The following is a 21,658-nucleotide window of genomic DNA, read 5'->3' as shown; positions in this document are numbered from 1 at the left end:
TTGCACATGCATCTTTGGAGATATTCGACTAATTATAATTAATAATAATTGCAGCTAATATTAGTCTATGGTATACCAGGCATTCTGCCAAGTGCTTTACCTAAATATCTCATTTATTCAACAAAAATATGTTATATGTTCTAGTTATTTCTGCATGAAAATGAGAAAAATCTGAGTGTTTGGTATGTTCGTTTTTCCAAGATGGTGCAAAAAATAAGTAAAAATTCTTAAAATTTAATCCTGGAAGTTCTAGTTTCTTTTCTGACTCAGGAGATGATAGATGTTAGGAAATCAAAATGTGTAGTGGGTTTCTTTGGAATAGTTGGGGCTCTGGAGTAAGGAGAAAAGCAAAGGAGTATGTTAGTGTGACTTCATTTTGAGGCAGCATGCAGGAAAGGAAGTAAGGATGGAAAATCAGGCATCAGAGCACTGAAAAGCACTTAATATAATGTGCAGCATGGTAACACAACCATGTTTGAACTGTTCTCGTGTGTTAGAGGTTGAATGGGGTTGGCTTTATTTTGGGTTCATGTTTTCCTAAAGATCACATCTGTTAATGTTTTTATCAACTTATTCACTCTGGCTTGTGCCTCATAGGTCTGTTTTGGAAGACATGCAGTAGGAAGAAAGGTGAGAAAGAAGTTGCCATACACATTTGTTTCAGGGACAGAACTGCACACTCCTATGCAATTAATAGATATTTTTACAGTCCAGAGTAGTTTTGTTTTACAATCATTACACCGTGGGCTGGTAGCAAGTAGTTTCCAACAACTCAGACTTGTTTTTACTGGTTCTAACCAAGTGGGTTTTACTAGGTAGATCAGACTGGTCCTTCAGTTGAACCCAGAGAATGTTGTCTTTGGCTTTCTTCTTTTTCACATGTTTGAAGCTATCAGGAACTCTTAGAGTGCTTAAGATGCTCAGCACAGGCAATAGGTCTCTTAGCAAAACCCTTGTGCTTACTTGCTTACAACAATGCCAACAGCATGCTGAGTGACACTGTAGACTTGGGCAGTTTTGATCTCATAGCATTTATGATACGTTTTTGTTTTTAAGTGGTATGCACTGGTTCACTCCCCAAATGGACACAGTGGCCAGGGTTTGGCTGGTCCAAAGCTGAGAGCCAGAAGTTTCTTCCCAGTCTCCAACATGGGTGTAGGGACCCAAGGTTTCTTTGGTATTTTTCCATGCCATTATCCAGGCTTTAGATTAAAAGTGAAGCAGTCAGGACTCAAACCTGTGATCATATGGGATGCTGGTCCACAGGCAGAGGATTAGCTTGCTATGCCACCACACCAACCCCAATTCCCTGTTTTCTCCAAGGCCTAAGTTATGGGTTTTGCCTCTCCTCTTGTTCTGTATGAGGATCTTGTGTGGGAATCAATGGAATGTAACTGGTCACGCCACAGCGATTTGTGTTGTTGGTGACTTCTGTCTTCTTGCTCCTCTAACTGACATAAACTGTCCTGTGGTGTAAATGCTGTTCTCATTTAATGCTGTTTTCCTCCCATTCCATGTTGCAATTCAGGGGCACTTATTTTACATGTAGCTTTGTAGAAACGGGAAATAGTTGCAGTTTGCGTAATGGATTAAAAGGAATTTAGTGGCACTGAAGAGTGAATTTGAAATGCTAGGGATAAAATAGATTTAAACTTGTGACACTTTGCTTAATCGGGTTTATACAAGTATTTCACTTGGAAACTGGCTCTGCTTGGCCATGTACTGCCTAGTCACATCACAAAAATGATCCCTGCCAATGGGATATGAAGATAATTTTCTTGTTTGTTTGTCTTCAGTTTGCTTTATGTAGTTGTGAACAATATTCTATGGGATCATACGAGGCTTTTTTTTTTTGCAGATTTCTTATGTACAACTTTGGCAATAATTTATGTGTGAAGATTTTCTCATTTTGCTTGAAGTGACAAGTATGCCTCTTCAGGAAGGACCAGACACCTAAAGGCGTGAGGCTCGGAGATAGATGAGAGTGGAATAGAACAGCGTTCCTTTCTAATGTAAGTTTTAAAGGAAAGAGAGTAAGAGAAAGGATTGAATAAGGGCCACAACATGATCGTTTCCTCACAAGTAACAGCCATGCATGTGTCCACAAGGCAACCTGAGGAAAGGGTCACCTTGAATTTATAGGTTAAATAAATAAATAAATATCCTCATTGTAATCATGTTATCATTAATCTCAGTTTACCAGTGGTGTTGGTGAAGAACTGAAAAAAGAAAAGACGGATTCAATTTTGAATGAAGTGGTCAAGAAACAACTAATCCTTAACTTACTATCTCTGTGGCCCTGTTTGGGCTTTGGCAAATGAGTTTGCAACAGCTGGCTGTTGAGCACAGGCGTGGAGCTTCAGTGGCTTTTGAAAGGAAGTGCCAGATAATGAATGCCAAGTCCAGGATATTAACTAGCTGGATCTGAAGAGCAGGGACCTTTTCTTCTCATAATAGTCATCAAATACAATAGGTGGCATTTTAAATATTTCATAAAATATGAATAATAAATAAAACTGTAAATAAAAGGTCAGGAGCTGCTCTAACACTAGGGAACTCTAACACTTGAAGGGCCAAGCAGCAATGGATTTATTCTAGGCACCTGCCCTATATGGTCTTCAATGTAGGTCTGACTTGGAAATTCTTGCCCTTCTTGGGTTAATTCAGTATGAGAAAGAAGAAAAAGACTGCTTAGTTGTTTGTGCCCGAAGTCCTTAAACAATCTCATGTTTTTCTTACTTAGTCATCTCTAGGGTGATATTCATGGTTATAAGTAAAAGTAAAATGTTCAGGTTTGAATTCCCTACTGAATTCAGACATTGGGCTAGAGATCTGTTGATTAAGTAAGATATTCTATCTTTTATATTTTCATAGTATACTACTTACTCAGTGCTTCTAGTATTTGCTGTTCAACTCACCAATTAAGAATAATAATATATGCAATGATAGCAGGACCAAGGTGAATGGATTTTATGTATAACAGTTGCCTGGAAGGCTCATGGAAAAGAAACAAAGATAGCTATAATTTTGAAGCTGAAGAAATAAACTTGAAAAATTGCTTTTTTTGCCACCCTCTTTTTTTTAAACCATAAATGATAGGATTTTGCTTTGATCTAGATTACTACACTTGTCGAAATTTGAGGCAAAATTTAAACAAGTGAGACGATCATGCTAGAACTTTGTTCTCTTTATATTGAAACTTTTCATTTTGTGTACATTTTACCTTCAGGATATTCCAGATTACTATATTTTAAAAAGAAAAAGGTTATTCCTAGCAATGGATTTATTTATTTTTCAATGATGAGCTGTAATGCACTTAAGCTTGGTAGCAAAAACATAATTGTTGTTTTCTTGTAGAGACGATGATTTACTTTTTTAAACACAGTGTTGAAAGCCAATTTAAGAAATTTCTAATGAGCTTTTCCCTCTCATCTTTTTTTTCTTCTAATATTTACTTTGGGGCTAGTATGGTGGCATAGCCAATAAAACTGCCTGTGTCATTAGTTTCCCCTGTGGGTGCCTGTTCAAGTCCTGGATGCTCCATTTCCTATCTAGCTCTGTACTGAGGGCCTACTAAAAGCAATGGCAGATGAACCAAATGTTTGGTCCCCTGCTATCCATGTTGGACACCCAAAAGAAACTTACTTTGGACACCTGGCTTCTGCCTTATTCAACTTTATCCCTCATGGACATCTAGGGAGTGAAGTAGCCAAAGGAATCTCAATCTCTCTCTCTCTCTCTCTTCCTATGTTTCTAACCTTGTCCCAAAGATATAGATAGATAGATAGATAGATAGATAGATAGATAGATAGATATTGAGACTATATCTATATCTATATCTACATCTGTATGTATCTATGTGGAGATACATCTATCTAAAGATATAGATAGGTAGATAGATAGATAGGTAGATAGATAGACAGATTGATAGGTAGATTGATCTAGAGATAGATAGATATTTATATATAGTAAAGGAAGATCTTGCATCCACTGCTTCACTCCCAAAGTGGCTGCCATGGTCTCTGCTAGTCAAACCAAAGTCTGCAGATTCCTGGAGCTTTCTCATGATCTTTCGTGTTGTGGCAGGGGCACAAACAATCAAGTCATCTTGCAATTCCACAGGCTCATTAGCAAGAGGCTGAATGGCAGTGGAGTAGCTGGGACTTGAACCGACACCCACTGGTAATGACAGCATTGTAGGTGGTGGCTTGCATTACCACATTGCTGGCATTATTTCTGTCCCATCTTAAATCAAGCTACATTTAATACCACATGTATCACAAATATGAGTATATTCTTCTGTTATTTTTAAATAAAACTCATGTAAAGGTAAGAAGGAATAATACCATTTAAATAGCATACTAATTACCACTAAAATAAAAAGCAAAGGAGAAATAAAAAATCAAGAAGCTCTACTTTTCTTTCACTTTAATCTATTATTTATTCTGAATTGTATTTTATAGCAAAATGTTTGAGGAATCTGAAGCACAAACAACATATGGAGGACTAAATATTTTGTAGGCTTAATGATGTATTAGTATTTTGCATTGTATGAAATTCTAATCACCAGATATGTTTATCACTGCAGATGGAAAATGCAGGCCCTGATACCTCAGGGGATTAGAGAATCCAAACATCTGTAACAGGGGGCGAAAAAAAAAATTCTCATTTCAATGCATAAAATTTAAAAGAATGAATTAATGAGTAAAATGAATAGAAATAAAAGTTTATTATTAATGCCATATTGTATTTATAATCACCAACAAGCTCTATATGCCTTAGAGATGCAATGAGATAATAAAATGCAATCAAAATACAAGTTGTGGAAATGTGCAGTGCTCTTTCCATTTCCAGTTGGACAGTTTGGAGCTTGCCATAATTATTGCATCCACATTTGAGGCCATTTCTACAATTGAAACACCTGGTTTGTAATTGGCTGTTTCACTAAATCCAACCAAATATTTTCTGAACACATTGAAACCCATTAATTGAAGAACATTGAAAGTAAGATTGTTTTGTTTCTGCACATTTACTGGTTTAACTGAAATGGATCTGAAATGCATATTGGCTCCAGAACATTATTGCCATTTGTATGACAATATTTTGGATTTATTTGTGTTAGCTTTGTCTCTTCTTGATAAACAGAAGTGAACAGCAATGTATATCATTATTTGGATCTGATGACTAAAGGGCTGAATTATTCAAACCATTTTTAATTTTTAAAATATATTTATTACTTACTACAACACAGTTTTGTGAGAATAGGCATTGTTCCTGCCTCCTCCCTATCTATTTCCCTATTTCCACCTCCTGCTCTGTTATTATCCCCTAAGTGATTGCAGTAGTATAATCCTTTAGTAACAGTTTCAAGATTAACTTTCCGCTATTTAACTATATCATCATGTATTAGGTATAAGTAGAGGTATAATATCGAGTATCATGCTATATGGGTGTATTTACCATGTTTCAAAATGGGAGGCCTACTTTCTTCAGTAGTAGAGATGTGTACTGTATTATAGCTTCACTTCCCTGTGTAATAGTCCCCATTCTGTTCATAAGTGAGGGCATACATACTTAAATATATACTTGATTACCTACATCTAATTATTTTATGATCTACCTAAAGACTTACTTTTGAGAGAACAGAAGATATTTGTCCTTGTGTGACTGGCTTTCTTCACTAAGCATGATCATCACCAGTTGGAGCCAATATGTTGGCAAGCAGTAGGATTTGGTTCTTTGTAGTGTTGAGTAGTATTCCATAAAGTAAATGAACCTTTGTGTCTCCATCCGTTCATCTATTGATGGGCATCTGGGTTGTTTCTATGTCTTCACTATTGTGCTGCTAAAAATAAAGTGTTTCGGGTTGCTCTTTTATATGCTGGTTTCATCTCCTTTGGATATATTCCCAGGATTGGGGTAGCTGGGTACTACAGTACATCACTTTTCAGTTGTTTGAGCACTCTCTATACTGACTTCCATAGTGGCTGCCAATAGTTAACATTCTCACCAACAGTAGAATGACATACTTTCCCCCCAATGCTTACCAGCAGTTTTTGTTAGTTGATTTCTATAGGTAGGTAGGCCATTTTTACCAAAGTTGGGTGGAATCCCAATATAGTTTTTATTGGTATTTCCCTTATAAGTGGGGAATCTGAGCATTTTTTCCTATGTCTACTAGCCGTTTGAGTTTGAAAAATGCTTGCTCATGTCCTTCGTCCGTTTCTTCACAGGGTTGTTTGATTTGGTATGGTAGAGCTTCTGAAGCACTTTGTAAATCCTGGATGTTAGTCCTCTATCTGTTAGGTAAAATGCAAAGATTCTCTCCCATTTTATTGACTGCCTCTTGCTTTGTTAATCATTACCTGTGCTGTATAGAAGTTTCTCATTTTGATGTAGTCTCATTTATTTATTTTGGTTTTAAGTACTTGATTGTGGTGTCTTTTCTAAGAAATCTTGTTCCTTCACTTCCAAAACATAAGTGGAACCCTGTTCCTTGGCAACTAGGGTGGCATCTCTGCCAATCAGGATTTCATGTTCCTTTTTCTGCCTTTTGTCATTTCAGGCTGGCCTGATGGGTTTCTGCTCTGATAGATTTTGTCTTTGGACATTGTAGCCATAGTTTGTGTTTTTTAAAGAGAGTCTTTTAAAGTAGTGTTCTAGACTTATTCTTCTAACACAGACCTATTTGTTTTGTTCTTCTTTCCCTTTTCTTTTCTTTTTTCTTTTTAAAATATTATTTTTAGTGTTATTCTGGTTGCCCCAACTGCAACTGGGTTGTTCCTTGTGGTACGTACTTGGGCAGGTTTTAATTCCCCGTGCAATCTCTGTAGTATTCAGTATGAAACTGTAGGCTTAGTATATGATTTCAAGCTAGGTCTCCAACCTTCTTTTCTGGACTCAAACCTGTATTCCTTCTCTGGCTCCCACACTACACCTGTGTTCTTTCTAATGGGTCTGAGTTGGACCATTTTTTCTCCCCCATCTGTTTGTGTAGTAGCATAGGCACTGGATTCTATGAAACCGGGTTTCTGTGCCCTCAGACTCCACCTGCCACTTTCTGCCTGAAGTTTGCACCATTTTTTCAGTCTGTCTTTCTGCCCCCTTAGCCCCTGCTTCTTGCTGAGGTTGTTTGGATCAGTGAAATGCGTTCCTAGCTACTGTCTGCCTTGGTGTACTGCCACAGGTTTGGGGAGTGTAGCCACAGAATCTGGTAGGCTTCTAAAGATGCTTTCTGTCTTCATTTTGCTCCCTCCACAACGGTCTCTGTACATTTCCTGTGCTGGTATGTCTGAACTTCTTTGGCAGCATCCCCAAAGGCATTGCCTCCCTCTGCAGAAGCTAAGGTCTACCATGCATCCCCGACACTCAACTCTTTGGAATTCAGGACCTTTGTTTCCTTTTTTTCCCCTCTTTTTTCCCTTTTCCTAAGTGGCCTCCGCCAGGCTCTGATCACAATTCCTGGGAGTATTCATTCCACCCCAGTCTCAGACCTACCCACAGGATCTTGTCAGGTCCGTTTCCCCAGGTCCAAATGTTGATTCAACAACACCAGCTGGCCGCAGGCTTAGCTGCTTGTGCTCTCACTCTGGCTGTTCCCTCAATTTAGTGGTCTCAGACTACAGCAGAGAATGGCATGCTTCTTACACTCCTTAGTTGTACGAACTCAGTTGTACACGCAGTACTCCTTTCTACCATCTATGCAGCACGCATGAACTCTTCTTGTCCTTTTTAGCGAAGTTTCCCTGCTGTCCTAATTCTGCTGTAAATTCTGTTTCTTCGTGCTAATCAGTCATCTTGGATAAGCCAATTTAAATTTTAAAAAGAATTTTGACGACTTCTTACTGGATATTGAAAGGAATGTTACATTTGTAAGTAATAGACCAGCAGAAATACACTCCTCCAGAAACACAATTTACTTGTCATAATTCCTTTTATGTTATGAGGAATTACAAAGAAAGTTTGGAAAATAGTTGTAAGTTTATTTAGGTGCAGAAATTATTGAGGTGTAAGAAATTTAGGTGCTGAACTTTTCCATTAATATTTTTTTACAAATATTTAGCAATTCCTCATATGCTTGGATTTCAAAATTTTTGTAGCTAATAAACAACTTTTAATTCCACTGTCCACAACTGTTTAAACTCCCCTTACATGTATTTGGAAGAAATTTCAAATGAAAATTTAAAACATGTATTTCTAGCTTTAACAGATTTTGACTATTGTCTTTGTAAATAATGTTGTTAGAGTTTTTGGAAAGCTCACATTAATAGCTTAATAACTTATAGAACAGGGTAGCTGTAGCCTGCATTCTCATCTTAGACCTCTTGAATTCTTGCCTGGCAATCCACAACTTCACTATTCCTATGATTAGGAAAACATCAGTGCTCATGCGCTTGATTTTCATGTTTGTAGAATATAATTTAATACAGAACTGCAATAAATATTAAGATGATTTGTGTAAGCATAATAATGTGTTTGAATGTATTTATATAATTCTCTGCATAATCTGTATATATACCTGTATACTTAAATAGCTGTATATATGTATATACATGTGTGCTTATATATACCTAATTGGATATAACTGTTGGTATTTTTACACAGTTATTCCTAGATTGCGCCCTCTCTCTCTAATTATATTAGCAATCCAAAGTGTAGATTAAGTGCTGATCAAGGGAGCAGTCTTCAGTCAGGTGTTCCATTCCCACAAAGGGTAGGTGTGTTGCACAATCCTCTCTCTAGTATCTCATGTGAACAGTGGTCACAATGGCCACACAGGAGGTCTGTCTGATGTTTGGAGTAGCAACTCTATCTGGGTATCCTATATGGTTGGCAGAGGCCAAAGCATTGGAGCTATTTTGTAGCTGTCCCAGTCACTTTAGCAGGCAGTTGATTCAGAAGCAGAGCTGCTGACTGTCAACCTAACATTTTGGTATGGACTGCTGGTATCTCTAATTGTGGTTCAAGTCCCCATCTAGCTCTCTTTTAAACCGTAGTCTGAATCACGTGACATTCTCTGTTCATATCATTTCTCATCTATTCATCAGTAGTTCCATTGGAATTAATTGACATGATTGGATAATACTTCACAAATTTCTGTTTATACTATGCATGGTAATTTTGGGTTCAGGTAAGTTAGAAATCACAGTCAGTTTAAATTTCAATGCCTGAGGGGCTGGAGTGGGGGTGGAGCTAGCTAGCACGATCCAGGCGGGGGCCCAAGCAGCTTGGCCCCGGGCCGCCATGCGGCCCGGGTGCGAGGGTCCCTGCCACGATTCCAGCCTAACACAGCCAAGCTTTCCACCACCTGCGCAGGTACATGGGGTGCGAGGCTCTCGGGCGGCCAGTGCGCCATTTGGCGCCAGGCTTCGCCTGCTGGCCGCCCGGCCAGGAAGTTCTGGAATTTGGTTTCTCTGATATGCTGCATGAGACGCTCTGTGCTGAACCCACAGTACTCTGAGAATATGTATTAGTCCTTAAGCTTTTCAAAGGCATTTAATCTTCCTCTGAAGAACCTGTAGTCACTTTATAGTGCCGATCGCCAACATCAGCTCACTTAAAAGGCAAAATTCCGGGCTTTTCCAGCAGGATGCCCCATTACCTGATAGGATGAGGGATCAGCAGAGGGGTCACAGAAGGCATTACTATGACACTGACTGGCATTCAAGAACCATACTCGGGGCTAGAATGTGTAAGGCATACGTGGACCAATGCCCTGACACTCTGACCCCATTGGACGGTTTAGAAGGGCCGGTGGAGTCTATGCAGGAGGCATGACAGTCTATAGGACGCTCTGGGCTGACCAGAGCAACCTCTGGCATAGTTAACACTGGCTGGCAACAGGCCTGGTTGGAGAGCGTGGTGGAGGCCTTGGCTGCGTGGAGCCTACCACTAAGGGGCACAGGAACTGGAGGGAGGCTGAATTCTGGTCGGGTCACAGTTGTAATCCCTTGGCACAAATATCAATTCGGCTTTGACGCACCATGCCGGATTAGACCACAGCACAGTTTGGTGCTCTGGAGGACCAGGATAGACGTTGGACAGGCTCGGCTAGGCCTCAACCCCATCTGAGCCATATATGAGATATGCGTGGGTATGGACGAGCCGTGGCTGGGCTGAAACTCTCAACAGCAGGAACCAGAATGGATTGAAGAGCGGTGCTGGCCGAAGGACCTGCTGGAATGCGTGAAGCCCGACACCATGAAGGAGTCGGAGGGAGGAACCTGAACAGATCCTCTGACAGGACACTGACTCTACAAATAAACGCAAGAAGCATGGAGGTAAATAACCCAGAAGAGGCTTTGGAATGTGACCCACTGGAATACACTTGGCTCGGGTTGGGGCGGACCAGGCTGAGTCGGTTCACGTCATCCACTGGCAAGCCCAAGTGCTGAAACTGTGTGGGGGCCTGGCCGTGTTTGGTTGCGATAAAAAAAAAAAAAAAAAAAAAAAAAAAAACAGTACAAAACACAAAATGCCAAGGTGAAATGGCCTGTGCTAGCAGGGAATGCAACACCCGACCAGCACTCCTCCCACTGGTTTAGGTGAGGGACGAGAGTGTGATGGGCAGAGCCGGGGAGAGATGCGATACTCATTGGTTCCAATAGAGGTCGGGGCTCAGAAGAGAACCAACCCAGGGGTTAAAACCATCAGCTGATCGGAGTGATGGACGGTGGCGGGCACTGTGCTTACTAGTAGTACATGTAGGAGCCTGGACTGGGAATGCCTCAAAGTTTTTTTTAGGGGGATTCCCCTGAACAAAATGGAGGAATCAAAGCATTAATCAAAAAAAGATGGAAAATGGAGTAGATGAATCAACCACCTCAGCTTTATGCTTGCAGCGGAAAACTGGACAAGGGGAAACCCTAAGACGGACTATGTCAATCAGTGGACTCTGCACCAGCCTCATCATACCTGGACTGTTGCTGATGATATGTTGGTGCTTCTAATTGATCGAGGTGACGCTCTGCTGGCTCTGCCTACAAACCTGAGAGGGCCTCCCTAAGAGGCGGTTGAACTTGAACTGGACAAGAGGGATGCTGGACTCTGTATGGTGTAAACTTTTAATTAGGGAATCTCAACGGAACTTGAGCTGTGGTTATGCATCAAGGTGAAGGAATTCATGATGGGGGAAGGGTTTGGGGTGAAGGGGGGGGGAATCCCAGTACCTATGAAATTGTGTCATGTAATGCAATGTAATTAATGAATAAATGAATATTTAAAAAAAAAAATTCAATGCCTGAAATAGTCATTGGTGAGTCATCAAGTCAAAGCAGAAGCTGAGAACTCAGTGGAGATTCCACATGTGGGTAGCAGCGACCCAAATACTTGAGTAGCTGCTGCATCCTTCCTTGTTGTAGATTATCAGGAAACAGGTCAAAGCCAGAGAGCATACCTGGACACAGATATTCCAAATGGGATACTGTTTTATCCTATTTCAGTCATATGCCTTCCGTGTTACATACACAGTAAAAAAAAAAAAGAAAATGTGCAGTGGAAAAATTAGTCTGTATATTATTAATTTAAAGATAAAATCCATGGTTAAAACTAATATATTCCCAAGTAGAAACTAATTTTCAGTTTGAAGTAAAATTATTACTCAAACTACACCGCCAGAATCATTTTAAGTAGGCATATCACACAGTATTCATTATTCTATGAAGTAAAATCTTTGTATAAGTTCAGACAACTGCTATCTGGCATCTAGACAAAGCATAAATGTATACCCTTTTATTTGTTTTTTAAAAATATTTATTTATTATTATTGCAAAGTCAAATATATGCACATAGAGAGAGGAAGAGAAACAGAGAGGAAGATCTTTTGTCCGATGGTTCACTCCCCAAGTGGCTGCAATGGCAGGAGCTGAGCCAGTCTGAAGCAAGGAGCCAGGAGATCCTCCGGGTCTCCCATGCAGGTGCAGGGTCCCAAAGCTTTGATCCATCCTCGACTACTTCCCCAGGCCACAAGTAGAGAGCTGGATGGGAAGTGGGGCTGCCAGGATTAGAACCGGTGTCCATATGGGATCCTGACACATTCAAGGCAAGGACTTTAGCCACTAGTCCATTGTGCTAGGCCCTACCCTTTTATTTTTTTTATTTTTAAAAGATGTATTTATTTATTCTACTTGAAATGAAGAGCAAAAATGAGAGAGAGGGAGAAGTAATTTCTAACGAATGTTTCACTTCCCAAGTGAAACTAGAAACAGAAGCTGAGCCAGGCTGAAACCAGGAACTGGAAACTTGTGTCTCACCTCTGTGGGGGACAAAAACTGAAATACTTTCTCTGCTACCTGTTGCTTCCTAGGCATAGTAACCGTAAGCTGGGGCAGGAGCCTGGTCACCAAGACTGGAGTCAGTACTGTGATATGAATGACAGAATCTGCTCTCATACAGTGCTTGCACACCCTACATTATTCCTGTGTAATTTCAGTGTAACATCTTTCAAGTAATTCTAACATCGCAAAATGTTTCCCAGCAAACGTTCAAAAGAAATAGAGAATTTCTAGTATCTTCTGTTCTTCTGACTATAACCTTGACTGAAAATGACTCTGTTGACTGAATATATTAGCCTTAAAGATGTCAATTTACAAATAGACGTTGTGAACAAAGAACACAAATCCAATATGAAAATAAATGTTAGTCTTACATAAGTGAGGCAAGAGTTGTTATACATCTTTGCTGATGAAAATTTCCGCAAGACAAATCATTGCCAAAATACTAATGCCATTTTTAGATTAAATTAAATTTAATTGGGATTTTGCTTTAATTTTCTGAGTGATATGTACTAGTGTTACAGGACTGCGACAGCAGACAGTGCATTTTTTTTCCTGCGTAGCCCCCATGTACATTTTGCTGCTCTGATGGTGTCTTTGAACTTTGCAAAGGCTGTTGCTAATGGGCTGATTATCCAGGAAACCCATCAGCTAACTGTAGAGGCTGGAGACAGCTTGACCTGGGTAAATTGAAGTAGGACAGAAGGTTCATGTTGTGCTGAGTATTCCTCCAGCTTGTGTAGCCACCCTAAAAATACAGAGGGAACCATAATTCTGAGGATTTCTGGGGTTTCAGTTTTAAAGGTGGGCTGAGAAGTTTGTTTAAGGTGATCTGTGTGTCAGTTATGATTTAAACAGCTCAATCCAGGACTTATTTAAAAAAAATCATCATTGTAAGGAAAACATACCTGACAGGTTTTTCCACTTAATGACAGATAATGTCATAGATGTTTTCTTGTATCAAAGCTAACACATCATTTACTGTGCTTTCTAGTGTTATGAGTGACATTTAGTTTAAAGTTTTCCATCTTTACTAGCATTCCCAAGTGATTTAATTTTCTCATTTTTCAATGAGAGTTGCAATCATGACAGGAAAGGTTATGTCCTTCAGAGACAAATTTCTATCAAAAGAAAGTCTCACCAGGATTTTTATCACCATTGACAAAAAAATATACAGTTCTATAACACAAAAATGTATCCATAAGCATGTGAAACTAAAAATATAAATTGACCATATATAATGTAGCTGATTGTTGCTGAGGAGCTATTGTATTAAAAGCAGTTAATAAGAAAGCATTCGTCTTTGAATATAGGTGCTCTCTCTTGTCAACATTCTGTTTGTTTTCTCTTTCACACAAAACACAAAAGCACGAAGATACATGCAGACAGATATCTTATTTTGCTTTTCCTATCATTGTTCAAATCTGAATCATGAATTATGCTGTGTACTAAACTTTTAACCATCGCAGGTACTCAAAGCTTGACTCTGAGACAGATAGCACATAATGTCACATAATGTTATTTGGCTGGTTTGAGATATCATCTTTGCAGTGAACCATGAAATGTATTACAGTGAAGTGCTATACTAAGAACTGATCACTAGGAATTTGTGTGGTAATAAAACTGAGCAATTTGCTATTTTTTCTGAGCAAGCTAGTGCTTCATTTATCCCCATCTGAAGAAAGAAATCAGAAGTCTCTACTTTTTAAGTGTTAGCAGAATTGATAATAGGACATGTGGACAAATAATAGTTTTTTTTAAAAGATTTATTCATTTTATTACAGCCAGATATAGAGAAAGGAGGAGAGACAGAGAGGAAGATCTTCTGTCTGATGATTCACTCCCCAAGTGAGCCGCAATGGGCCGGTGCGCGCGCCGATCCAAAGCCGGGAACCTGGAACCTCTTCCGGGTCTCCCACGCAGGTGCAGGGTCCCAAAGCTTTGGGCCGTCCTCAACTGCTTTCCCAGGCCACAAGCAGGGAGCTGGATGGGAAGTGGAGCTGCCGGGATTAGAACCGGCGCCCATATGGGATCCCGGGGTGTTCAAGACGAGGACTTTTAGCCGCTAGGCCACGCCGCCGGGCCCGACAAATAATAGTTTATCTGCTTTCATTAAAGGGCAAGCTCATTCTGATGCAAATAACTCATTTTTTGTTACAAAACTGTTTTATCTCAATATTGCTGAATGACAAGACTGGAAAAAAATCCCAAGTCCCCACCTTGGCTATACTGGACTCTGACGTATATCCCTACTTCCCATCCAGATGTAAAGGAATTGCATTCTGATTCAATGCTACTTATTTTCCAAATGCATTGTGGATACCAGTATTATTTAATCTTATGCAGAGTTGCGCCCAAAAACTTGTGCAGCCTGATGGCATACTGGAATTCTGACACAGGGCAGTGTGCAAAGCCTCTTTATACCTTCTTTGTAAGATTATACTGCAAGAGTCCCTAAGGTGAGATATTTGTATGAGAAAATCAAGATTGTAAACTCAGAATCTTGTACTATGACTTGCAAATTAAAATCAAAAGTGCACTGTAGCACTTCTAAATTACTTGATTGTTCTGTGGCACAAGTTTGTGTTGTGTAAAATTAGGTTAAAGGTTATTTTTGATTCCTGCTGTTGAAAGATGAAAATGTTAACTTGGATTCAGTTTTATTGGCTACATTTGCTGAGTGATGTTTGTTCTGAATTTTTGTTTTTCAACTACAGACTCAAAACTTATTCCTTGACTTACCATAGAGAAGCATCTGCAAAATGATTGGTACTAATTAAAACACTCTTGTAAATCACATTTAAACTCTAGCTTTCTATCCTTTTCCTCCCCCACCACTGATACTAACTAACATTTGCTTGCATTTTCTATGCCAGTTTTGCTAAATTATAGAATGACGTGAAAAGGAGGAAAGGCATGGGAAAGATATTTATTCCTAATTCCCACTACAGTGTAAGTCTTAGAATCAGTGTCCAGACCCAAGTATCTGTTGTGCTAGATGACCAGGGAGAGTTTTGTTAGGTTGCTCCTTCATTTTCAGTCACTGCAAGCAAAAATTAATTTCTGTGAATTTGGACTCAAAAAAAAATAATTCCTTTATTATCTCTTGTACCAGTATCATCAAAGCTCAGGTTTTCATTTGCCATCTCCTTTATTTTCAGACCATGTTCAGTATTCATTGCAGCCCCACCATACTTAGCATGTAATACATGATCCTTACCATATTCAGCAATGGTTGAATAAACATGCTACCACCTCACCTCCAAGTGTATCTTGCCCCATGGTACCCTGGAAGATATCAGCCATATTAATTTACAGCCTCAGTCTCTGGAACATGTGCACTGTCTTCTACTGGATACACTTCAAATTCTTTCTCCTAGATGGACCTGAGCTGTGCAGTCATGATCCATTTTACTTGTGCATTCCTGCAGGGAACATGTCTAGGACCTTAACCATTGTAATCTGCTGTTTTCCTCTTTTTTAGTACCATGTTCTTCTTGTTGGTAGAGCTTGATATATTTATAGTAATAAATTGTGATTTAATTTTTTTGATCGAATGTATATCGTGAAAACAGAACTGTAATCTCTTTGAAGGTTGTAATGTGTCTTTTCTGCATTGTGATATAAATATTAACAAACACATTAACTATATAACATATTTTGTTTGTTGAAAACACCTTTACTCCAAAATTTTCTGAATAGTCAGGAAAATCATTCTCTCAAAAATCCTCTGCTTGGGCCCGGCGGCGTGGCCTAGCAGCTAAAAGTCCTCGTCTTGAACACCCCGGGATCCCATATGGGCCCCGGTTCTAATCCCGGCAGCTCCACTTCCCATCCAGCTCCCTGCTTGTGGCCTGGGAAAGCAGTCGAGGACGGCCCAAAGCTTTGGGACCCTGCACCCGCGTGGGAGACCCGGAAGAGGTTCCAGGTTCCCGGCTTTGGATCGGCGCGCGCACCGGCCCATTGCGGCTCACTTGGGGAGTGAATCATCAGACAGAAGATCTTCCTCTCTGTCTCTCCTCCTCTCTGTATATCTGACTTTGTAATAAAATGAATACATCTTAAAAAAAATCCTCTGCTTTTGGAATGGAGTAAGGTGAGGATCTAGAAGAAAGAATCTGAAGTTTAATTTTGTTTTTAAAGGAAGGTTTTTTTGAATAAAAGCACCAACGACACTTGTTGGCGAGGTTGCGGGGGAAAAGGGAAACCTACTCCACTGCTGGTGGGGCTGCAGGCTGGTACAGCCTCTATGGAAATCAGTATGGAGAATATTCAAACAACTCAAATTCAACATACCGTATGATCCAGCAATAGCACTCCTAGGAATATATCCAGAACACTTGTTCTATGAGAAACCAACATGTACTCCTATGTTCATAGCAGCACAATCAGTAATTGCAAAAACATGGAAACAACCAAAATGCCCATCAGCAGAGGATTGGATAAGAAAGCTATGGTTCATCTACTCCATGGAATACTACTCAGCTATTTAAAAAAACAAAATGCAGTTCTTTGTGGCCAAATGGGCCAAACTGGAAACCATAATGCTAAGGGAAATGAGCCAATCCCAAAAGGTTAAATACCACATGTTTGCCTTAATTTAAGATGATATGATGTTATGTATAACATGTTATGTTTTGAATGTTATATGTTGTGTATAAACTAAAATTGAAGTATTGGTGAGGTGGTCACAGAAGGTGGCTGGGAACCCGCATTTACTTTTAACATATTGGTTACTCATTACTATGTCAATTAATTCCATAATGATGTAAATTTTTGCTGATGGTATGTTGGAGCTTTCAATTGACTGGGATGATACTCTGCTGGCTCTGTCATCAGACCAGAGAGGGTATACCGAAGAAGCCGTTGAACTTGACGGGACAATAAGATGCTGGACTCTATGTTTGGTATACGCTTGCAATGGGGAAATCTCAACTGAACTTGAGCTGTGGTTATGCAATAAGGTGGAGGAATCCACCATGGTGGGAGGGTTTGGGGAGGGGTGGGGAGAACCCAAGTATCTATGTAACTGTGTCACATAATACAATGTAATTACTGAAGTTAAATAATAAATAATTTAAAAAAAAAAAAAAAAGAAAGAAAAAACCTACTTAGAAAGAATGAGAAATTGTCACCCATTTGTTCACTTTCCAGATGGCCAAAGCCAGGAAAGAGGATTTTCATCTAAGTCTTCCCTGGGGATGGCAGGGCCTGCACGCTTGGAACATCTTCCAATGCTTTCCCAGGTCTAACAGGGAGCTCAATCGGAAGCACAGCAGCTAGGACTCAGAAGCCCGTATGTGATGTCAGCATTGTAGGCAGTGCTTTTACATGCTTTACCACCAAGCCAGACCCAGGATTTACTTTATCCTGAATTTGTGTCATCACACAGATTCAGATGTATCAATTACATGGTTGATAGCATGTATTGAATAATCATATTTTCTTTCAGTATTGAATTTTCATGTTTTTTAGTTACAACTGTGTGATCTTCCAAATTTTCATTTTCAACATGTTTTGACTTACCATCCACTTAAAAAATCCTAAGATTAAGAATAATTGTTACATAAGTGTTTGAGAAAATGGACTAAGACAAAAAGCACAGTATAGTCAATGTCTTGTTGAAAGCAATATGTTTTATTTAACTCACAAGAAATGTATCTGGACAATGGTACCATAGGTGTGTGAAACAGCTATGTTCAACCTTAGGACAAGGCTTACTTTGCTAAAAATGTTGATGCCCTTGGGACAATGTCCCTTTTGACACTTCTCTTGTTTTTCAATGGCTGAGACTTTTGTGGCTCCATCAGTCTTCATTCCCATCCCATCCTCTGGAATCTTCCTGGTTAGATTATGCATTTCACCTTTGACATGAAATGATGGAATAGAAGCCACTATTACGGCCCAACTTTATAATACAGGCAGGGCCGAACGATCCATCATAAAGGGAACACCGTGGCTACAACCTATAAACAATATCTTAAACTTTGTTATTGCACCTTTTCTTACCAACATGGTAATTAAGAAACTTGTATAATCAAATATATTTTTTATGTATGTCTTGTGGAAAAAGTATTTCACATAGACACAACCATTAGGTTGCGTGTGTTCACTGTGTTTTCGTTTTAGGTAAATACAAATTGATCAATAATCTTCCCACCCCTTTGAGAGTTTCACAATAATTCACATGAATTCAATGCATTAAGAAAACAATGGTGAATAAAATATCTATTGGTCTTCGTTCTTTTTTCTTATGTATCCTTGTCTGTATATCTTGGTATTTCCATATAATTGCAACTATTTTCCTTGATTTCTGCCTGTGAAGGGATACATTTTCCTTGATTTCTGCCTTTGAAAAAATGTTTTCTTCCCTTGGGATATTTTTTCTTCCTTACAACCCCATGATATTCTATTAAATTTTCATGACTAATCACTAGCATAAATTGATCAAATGGAGGATTTTGTACTCCAGTTTAGTACTTGAAAACATCTTTCAAATTATACCAAGAAATCATTAGACTTTAATGAGTTTTAGCTAGGTGTCTTTCGTTATATATTGAATGTTGTGCTTTTGTTCCCAAATAAATCAACTGACATTCAAACTAGTGGGGGGAAATGATAATTTTCTGTTCCTAAGCAACACATACCTGTTGGTATTCACCTTTCTGTGATGTTTCTAGGAGACCAACACTGCTAACTAAGATGGTTAACAAATTCTTCAATGACAAATTGTTTCCTAAAATGTGATCATAACACACTGGATGATGTGTTGATGCAATGTAGAATTTAATTAATGTGAAACATTTTTTTAAACCACCTTTCTGCCCCCTCAGCAGCTTCAGGAGCTTTACAAAAATGATGTCTTGAAAGGCAGGCATGCGATGTGTAACAATGACTTCATTCCACGTTCTGTTCTCACTGTTTGTGATGAATTTCGTTCTTTTCCCTTGTCTGTTTCTTATCTATCTAATAATATTGTTTGTAGTGGTAGTCATTATAGAATCAGACATTTTACGTGATAAAAGGGACTTGGCGAGGTCATAAAGTACAAGCACTTGATGCAAGCTCTACTGAACAATCATCGTATCTTTGGATTTTTCCAAATGAATCACCCATTTGTTCTGTTTATCATTCATGACTTGTAAGTTAAATTTTCTTTTCTTGTTTCTTTTTTGAACCTATCTGATTAACTTCATCCTGGTTCATTCTTATTGAAGCTAATGTCAAATATTGTCTTCTCTGTTACATTCAGCCATGTTTTAAAGCTTTTCTTCAATTTCTGTAATCCAAAAGTATGTGGACAAACAGTCCAAAATGGCTATTGTTAGATGGGTGTCGGCTCTCGAGCAGGGAAAACTTAGGTAAGAATTTTCAGCCATTTCATTTGTGCTTTCTCTGCTCCGCTAATCGCAGTGGTTCGTTGGTTGAGCTGATATGTAGAACTATGTAATTTATATAAATGAAAGTAAACAATAGATGATGAAAATGTTGTTTGCATTCTGGTATTATTATGAGTGTTAATAATTACCATAGAGTGAAGGCAAGCAAATAATTTTGCTCTGTAGTGGTTATCACTGGCAAATTGTTCACTTAGTTCATGAAGCAGTAAATTTAATGAATTTTGATTAGGAGAAATCCAATGTTCTTAGCTTTATACTTTACTAGCCTGCAACAAATTGGAGAGTTATATTTAAGATATCCGAATTCTTTTTGTCATTTTGACAGTTATTTACCTCTAGTGGTATCAACATTAAAGTTGGTAGTTCCATTTTTTAAATTCCACAGACTATGTCAAATTTTAGTTAAAATCTATATTTTCTTGACAGCAAACTCTAGTGAGTGCTTTGTGTCCATCTAATTCATGACACACTTTAAAGAATTAAGTAATAGTATTTGTGAAGTGTGCTTAGGCAAACCACATTAGCTTTTATCCACATTAGTCAGTGATGGTTGAGGGTCTGTAAGAAAAAATTCCTAGAATATTTTGCTACAGTTAAAACAGTATGTAAATCACATGGACATTTCCTTTTTCCTGTGATGTTAAGTGTTCAGTTGCCGCATTGTCATATGTAAGTATAAGGTTCTAGTCCTAGTGCTACTATCATTCTTAGTTTCATGCTAATGGGAGACATATCCTGTTACCCATATGAGACATCCAGGTTGTATTTTGGGGTCTTGGATTCCTGGTTTTGGTCTGGTAGAGCCCCAGTTACTGTAGTCATCCATTTGCAGAATGAAATATCAAGTGGATGAGTTTGTTTTCTTTTCTCCCTTTCTCTTTCTGTCCCTATGCACCCCAACCCACCCAGCTCAGCACTATCTACAAGCCCATTCCTTCCTAATAAACAAAGATTAAGCACAAATACTTGTAAGTGTAATGGCATTAAAGAAGAATACACAAGGAATACACATTAAAGAAGAATAAACAAGAAGTCAGAGATATGTACAATATATTTTGAAAACTCTAAAGCATAAATGAAAGGAATTATAAGTCACAGAAAAAAGCTGCTCTGTGGGTATGGACTCAGAATTAATATTGTGAAAATGTCAATGAACTCAAATGGATCTTTAGATAAAGTTCTATCTTGGTATAGAAAAGAGAAATCAGGTGCAAAGGAAAGATGTTGCAAAGTGGAACACTGCAGAGCTATTGACTAGATAGGTAAACTTATTTAGAAAGTCATCTGTATGATAAATAAGAAAGATAGCTGAATGTTTTGCCCATGGTTTCAGAAGCAGCTGAATTAGTATAGCTGATGGTCAGTAGGGGCAAAAAGAAGCAAATTAATATGTCTCTGAATTCCTGGAAGACAGGATTGAAGTGTCCACACACACTGTACTGTTTTTGTATGCATTGTTTTCAATGTCCTTTTATCTGTGCCAATTCATGACAACAAATACTGCATGTTGGTAGGCAACTTTTCGATTTCCAACTTAGAAGATCATTGATGTATTATTCCAGACTAAGAAGTAATGATAAATCAGAAAATAAAGTATAGGCCTCTGACTTTTGCCTGTTCGATAAGAAGAAGCATTATTTCCTAATTTTGATAGATTTTTCTTTTGAGTTCACTGAGTCTGAGATGTGATAAATGGAAAACACAGTTTAATTTCAAAAAGAGCTTTCTGTGAAGACAGCGATAGTTTAAGAGTTGAATTTACATTCTCGTTGTCTCTGAAAATCTTGGGCTTTCATAATTCTTCACACATTATGGCATATAATGTTTGGTTCATCAGAGATGCATAAACATAAAGTCACAGAAATCTGGCTCTGATTCTTCTGCTCAAGTGAAGCATCATTGTAAAGACGCGATTCATATTTTAGCCAAACTGAAATGTTATTATATTCACACATTATTTTAGATTTTAAAAATTCCAATGTTAAA

The 21,658-nt window shown here is 38.6% G+C and overlaps 1 long non-coding RNA gene across 1 annotated transcript in view; it reads left to right on the top strand.

The window, feature by feature from the left end:
- Window positions 1-19,240: 19,240 nt before the first annotated feature.
- LOC131482620 (uncharacterized) overlaps window positions 19,241-21,658 on the top strand; it is a 140,380-nt gene continuing 137,962 nt past the window's right edge. The window contains exon 1 of the long non-coding RNA XR_009247168.1: window positions 19,241-19,413. This is a non-coding gene — a long non-coding RNA (uncharacterized LOC131482620). The remainder of the gene's footprint in view (window positions 19,414-21,658) is intronic.

Source organism: Ochotona princeps, chromosome 19, assembly GCF_030435755.1.
Source record: "Ochotona princeps isolate mOchPri1 chromosome 19, mOchPri1.hap1, whole genome shotgun sequence".
NCBI classification, from domain to species: Eukaryota; Metazoa; Chordata; class Mammalia; order Lagomorpha; family Ochotonidae; genus Ochotona; species Ochotona princeps.
This window is presented reverse-complemented; position numbering and strand designations above follow the sequence as displayed.